The sequence below is a fragment of the Sapajus apella genome, unplaced genomic scaffold (assembly GCF_009761245.1).
Source record: "Sapajus apella isolate SASKATOON/1434 unplaced genomic scaffold, GSC_monkey_1.0 scaffold142, whole genome shotgun sequence".
Lineage (NCBI taxonomy): Eukaryota > Metazoa > Chordata > Mammalia > Primates > Cebidae > Sapajus > Sapajus apella.
Window position 1 is genome coordinate 2,943,702 of NW_022437082.1, and position 6,716 is coordinate 2,950,417.

At 38.0% G+C, this 6,716-nt stretch overlaps 1 pseudogene; it reads left to right on the top strand.

Moving 5' to 3' along the window:
• The first annotated feature begins 1,771 nt into the window (after positions 1-1,771).
• LOC116540599 lies at positions 1,772-2,255 on the top strand (annotated as a pseudogene).
• Positions 2,256-6,716: the final 4,461 nt, after the last annotated feature.

Sequence of the window (6,716 nt, forward strand, 5' to 3'; positions counted from 1 at the left end):
AGTTGATATACAATAAACTTCCCAAAGTATACAATTTGGCAAGCTTTTTCATATTTATACATCAGAGAAACCATCACAGCAATAAAGATAGTAAGAGAGCTTATACTTAATAAAAGCATTAAAAGTGCAATTTTCTCAAAAAAATTCTTCAGAAAATATAAGCCCTTAAAGTGCTAAAGAGGATTTATTTTGAAGACAAACATTCCAAACATAAAGAGAGTTGTAGTAACTTACTTGTAACACAGATCTGGTTGCACTCATTTTGTATTAGATGCAAACCCTGAAGCAATTGCTCAAACTCTGTTCAACATCACAGATTTTATATCAAAGAAAAACCCTGCAACTGTAATAAATTTGGGAAAAATCTAGAAACAAATAAAAAAAAAATAAAGATCGTGAACACATCCATCATTCCCAAATGGTTTTTCCCTTTCTAATTCCTCCCTCTTGCTACTTCTGAATCCCCATTCCAAAGCAACCACTGATCTGTCTGTTACGATAGACTATTTTAAATTTTTTAAAGATTTACGTAAATGCTTAGAAGTGGGATAGCTGCATCATATGGTAGGAGTATGATTAACTTTTTAAGAAACTACCAAACTGTTTTGAAGATGGTTGTATGATTTAACATTCTCACAAGGTATATATGAAAGTTCCGGTGTTTTACATTCTTCCTAGCATTTGGAAGGAGTAAATATTTTCAATTTTAACCATTCTAATATGTGTGTAGTTATCTCTTCGTGATTTTGAGTATCATTTTCCTAATGAATAATGATGTTGAGTTTTTATTCATGGTATTATTTTCCAGGTTTGTCTCTTTGTAACTCTTATTTTCTAAAGTTATTTTAAATTGCACTGTTGTGTGTCTCAATTTCAAATTGTTCGTTGTTAGTTTATACAAACACAATGGATTTTTGTATACTGATCTTTTACTCTGCAACTTGCTAAATTCAATTATTTGTTTTTGAAGCATTTTTTTAGATTGATAGAACTTTCTGCGTGGATTATCTTGTGGTCTGTGCAAAAGACCTTTCCAATCAGGAGGCCTCTTCCAGTCCAGGTCCATTGTACCGGAAAGAATCTCAAGTACAATGTTGAACAATTCCTCTCCCTCTACCACAAACTCATCAGTCTTGGGTTATAGTTTTTACAGGCAAACCCCCAGCACAACTTCTAACACAGGTATATCTGCCTCATCCTCCCCACACTGTTAAAACCCAAGCCTGGGTACTACTATATGTAAAGAGATTAATATGACCTCTATATTTGAAACAAGACTAGAATACATCTGACAGCCTGAAGGCAGTGATTTCAGATTGGAAAACAGAGAACTGAGAAGAGCTGTGTAGATACTGGGAAAGGAGGGAAATGGCAGTTCCCTGGTGGTAGCCAAGAAACAGATGGTCTTCAAGATACATAAAAGCAATTTGTAGGCAGGAAATGGAATGATTCACATTTCCACAAAAGACTTAATATAGCTACACTACCATGCAGGGATTTTTAGGTAAGGCATACAAATACTAGGTAATGGTGAAGGGTGGCAGAGAACAGAAAGTATTAATACCACTGAATGGGGTGGGTCATGGGAGAAAACCTGAAGGAGACACCCTCTCTCTGCTACATGACCCACAAGAATTGAAGATGGGGAAATGAACAGGGTGACAGGTCAGTTTGGAAGGATCTCTATGGGTGCTAAATAACTGTCTCCTTACTTCAACCAGTGTGTCTAGGCTTTCCAGTATCCTCCCCTGAACAATCAAAGCTCAGGGCTATGTCTTGTCATTGTCCTGGGAGGGGTATATATAGTGAGGCCAGGGGGCCTGGAATAGACTATTTGAGAGATGCTGGTGTGGTGAAGATGGCCAGGAAACCACGAGCCTCCAGTCCAGTGGTCTAGCAGCCACCTACCAACACCAAAGAAAAGGGAAAAAGGAAGGCCCCCTCTCAACCCAGGCCCAGAAGCCCTATGAAGGTGAGCGGCCCACTCAAGCTCTGACCTCCTACCCTGTCCTGTCCTGGCATAACCCCCACCCCAGCCTGCACCACTTATCATGAAGCTTCTGTTCCCACCCCTCTTCCATCTTCTTCCCCCAAACCAATTCCCTTCTGTGATATCCCTGCTGTCCTTCCAGGTTCCCAAGACAACCTGGAAGGCAAAAAGAACCCTTTCAGGGAGTTCCAGGAAAAAAAACCTCTCCCTAAAAGACCACCACTTCAAGTAAACCTGAGGAGGGTAGTAGGCCAACACTATCTGGCCACTGCAACCAGCCAAATGAGGAACTCAACAAAAATTAGCCACAGCAGGACCAAGTAAGCCAGGAGACACCCACCATCTCCGGCATTTCCCTCCAAAGCCAGTAATTTCAGGGCAAGGCCAGAGACCTCAAATCTATCTGAGAAGTCCCCAAAGGTCTGACCCGCCCACACCCCACAGAGAAATAGCCAATAAGGTCTAGAGTACATTTTGCACCCCACACGGTGATGAAAATAAAATGAACCTGTTGTAAAATGCTGTGTGGGTCTGCATGTTCTCAGATGGTGGGGACGGAGGAAGGAGGGAAGAGGCAGGGGTGTGGGAAGGGAGGGAGGTGGGTATTCCAGGGTTGGGGCTAGACGTGCAATTCACAATCAGCCAGACACGGAAGATAACGGGTGTGTCAAGGTTGAACACTGAAGACAAATCTCCTTAAGCTTTTATTTCTCTGTAATAAATGTCCAATAGCCTAATTTTAGGGCCATATGCTAATTGCATATTTAGTTTTATTAGAAACTATTAAACTCCTTTTCAGAGTGACTGTACCATTTTACATTCTCTCAATATATGAATGATGCAATTTCTCTACATCCTTGCCAACATTTAGTATTGTGACTATTTTTTATTGAAGCTCTTATGAGAGATTATAGTGATATTTCATTAAGGTTTTGATTTGCATTTCCCAATGGGCAATGATGTTGAACATCTTTTCATGTGCTTATCTGCCATCTGTGGATTCTCTGCCTTTTTACAGTGTCTAGAGCTTCTAGTACTACATTGAATAAGAGTGAAAAGAGCTGAAAGCAATCATCCTTGCCTAATTTTAAGGGGAAAGCATTCAATCTTTCATCTTTAAGTAATGATCTTATCTGAAGGATTTTTTGTACATGCTCTTTATCAAGTTGCAGTAATTTCTATTACTAATTTGCTGAGAGTTTTAAAATCATAAATGAATGTTGAATTCTATCCAATTAGTGTTTCTGCCTCAAATTTGTATTTTTCAAATTTTATTTTTTTAATTATATTTCTATGATTTTCCTTCTTTACCCTGTTGACATGTTGGATTACAATGATTTAATTTCAAGTGTTGACCCAGTGTTGCATACCAGAATAAATTCAACTTGGTCGTGCTGTATAATTCTTTTTGCATATGCCTGGATTCAGTTTACAAATATTTTGTTGAGAATTTTTTTGTGTAAGTTCATGAGAGATATTGGTTGTGTAGATTTTTGTGTGTGTATAGTCTTTGTGTTTGGTATCAGAGAAATAAAGCTGCACAAAATGAGTTGGTAAGTATTCACTCCTCAATTTTCTGGGAAGTTTTGTGGAATTGTATCATTCCCCCCTTAAGCAGGTAGAATTCACCTGTGAAGTCATCTGAGACTGGAGTTTTATCAGTACAGAGACTTTAAGTACTAATTCAACTACTTTAATAGATATACAGCAGTTCAGACTGCCTTCTTGGTACTTTGCGTCTTACAAGGAATTTGTTTATTTGTGGTAAGTTGTTGGACTTTTTAGCATAACCTTGCTCATAATATTCTCTCTCTCTCTCTCTCTCTCTCTCTCTCTCTCTCTCTCTCTCTCTCTCTCTCTCCCCCCTCCCCAATGGAGTCTCACCCTGTCGCCCAGGCTGGAGTGTAGTGGCAGGATCTTGGCTGACTGCAACCTCCATCTCCCTGGTTCAAGCAAGTCCCCTACCTCAGCCTCCTGAGTAGCTGGGATTACAGGCACATGCCACCACCCCCAGCTACCTATTTTGTACTTTTTGTAGAGACAGGGTTTCACCATGTTGGCCAGACTGATCTCGAACTCCTGACCTCAGGCAATCCTCCAACCTCGGACTCCCAAAGTGCTGGGATTACAGGCATGAGCCACCGTGCCCGGCCAATATTCTCACTATTTTTTAATGGCTCTAGGATCTGTGGTTATGTTACCTAACTGATTGCTGATATTGGTAAGGCGTTTCTTCTCTCATTTCGTTCTGAGCTGTTGATTTAGAAATTTACTGAATTTATTGATCTTTTCAAGGACCCAAGTTTTTAGTATAATTGCTTTCTTCACGGTTTTCCGGTTTGTTTATTACCCTATATTGACTTTAATTCGCTCTTCTTTTTCTAGTTTCATAAGGTTTTCCAATATAAGCACTTAGATGTCCTTCTAAGTACTGCTTTAATTACATGCCATAATTTTTGAGGTGTTGCATTTTCTTAACTTTAAGTTCGAGGTACAAGTGCAGGTTTGTTACATAGGTAAACTTGTGTCATGGGAGTTTGTTGTACAGATTATTTCATCCAGGTATTAAGCCTAGTACCCAACAGTTGGGTTGTTTTTTTCTGCTCCTTTCCCCCATTCCACCCTCCAGCTTCCAATAGGACCCAGGGTGTGTTGTTCCTCTCTGGTTTCCATGTATTCTCATCATGTAGCTCCCACTTATAAAAAAGAACATGCAATATTTGGTTTTCCATTCCTGTGTTAGTTTACTAAGGATAATGGCCGCCAGCTCCATACATATCCCCGCAAAGAACATGATCTGCTTTTTTATGGCTGCATAATATTCCATGGTGTATATGTACCACATTTTCTTTATCCAGTTTCATTTTAATTCAGTTTCAAACGTTTTAAAATTCCCCTTGGGACAAATTATCTTTGATGTATGGATTATTTTTAAAGTATAATTTTAAATTTCCAAATATTTTTGAATTTCCTATAGTCCTGTTATTGACTTCTAACTTAATTTTGCTACAGGAATACACCTTTATTACTTCAATCCTTTTTATTTACCCAGACTTATTTTTTGCCCCAGGACATGGACTAACTTGGTAAATGTTCTATGTGGACCTCTAAAAAATGTGACATGACTGTGTACACTGATGTTGTTGGATGGAGTGTTCTGTAGATGTCAATTATATCATGAACACAGATAATGCTATTCAAATCTTCCGTATTTTTATTGATGTTTGTGCACTACTTCTATAGATTATTGAAAGAAAGCCATTGACATTTCCAAATACAATTGTGGACTTATCTATTTCTCCTGTAAGTTTTTTGCTTCATTTATTTTGAAGCTCTATTATTAGGTGCATACACATTTAGAAGTAGTATGTCTTCTGGGTAAATTGGCTCCTTTGTCATTATGAAATATCTATTTTTAATTCCTGATAATATTCCTTGCTTTGAAATCTATGTCCTCTGATGTTAGTATAACTAATTCATGTTACATCATTTAGCATTCTTTAATTTCTGATTTATCTGTTTCTTCATATTTAAAGTAGGTTTTATAGAAAAATATAATTGAATCATTCTTTTTAGCAAATATGACAATCTTTGCTTTTTAATTGGAGGGTTTAATCTAACCAAAGGTTATGTAATCTCCCTAGGAAAGATCTACATCTAATAACTTATAAGTGCAGGAGTATAAAGACTGGGCCCCTTTGACTCAATTCAAAACAACTCTGAAGGGACATGTCAGCTACAAGGATCCCCATGAGATAGGATGAAGTCTCTATTGTGACTGAGTCACAGCTGAATGCTTTCTCTGCTACTTCTTCCTCCCTGCTTCCTTCACTTCCTCTCAGATGTTGTTCCTGAGAGCATTTTCCAATAATCTTCCTTCATACAAACCTCTTGGGAATCTGACCAAACACAGGCAATTTTAAAATGATTAAGCACACACCAGCCCTTTCCCAGAAATTCTGCTTCTAATGTTTTTCTCAAAATAAAAGAAGCCATAGGTCTACAGAAATATTTGTATAAGACGCTTATAGCAGGGTAATAACAGCCAAACATGAAAACAATTGTCTGCTAACAGGTAAATGGTTTAAAAAATTGTGATACATCCATACAATGGAATGCAACAATAAGAATGAATAAAATATTGATTCATGCAACACAATGAATGAATCTCAGAAACATTATTTTGAGGGAAAGAATCCTGACACAACAGAGTGCATACTCTATGACTCTAATTATGTGCAAAATTAATTCATAATGATGACAAACAGAATAGTGTGTGCCTTGGTTGAGGAAAGATTGAATATAAAATGAAATGGGGAACTTTCTGAGGTCATGGAAAAGTTCTACATCTTAATTTTGGTGAATACATAAGTATTCACATTTGTCAAAACTCATGTAACCATGGATTCAAAATCTATGTAAGTAACTATTGAAAATTAAACCTGAATAAAAAGTTTAAAACTCAAGTGACACTAAACAATATTTTTTTTTGTTTTTTTTGTTTTTTTTTTGAGACAGAGTTTCACTCTTGTTACCCAGGCTGGAGTGTAATGGCGCGATCTCGGCTCACCGCAACCTCCTTCTCCTGGGTTCAGGCAATTCTCCTGCCTCAGCCTCCTGAGTAGCTGGGATTACAGGCACGCGCCACCATGCCCAGCTAATTTTTTGTATTTTTAGTAGAGACGGGGTTTCACCATGTTGACCAGGATGCTCTCGATCTCTTGAC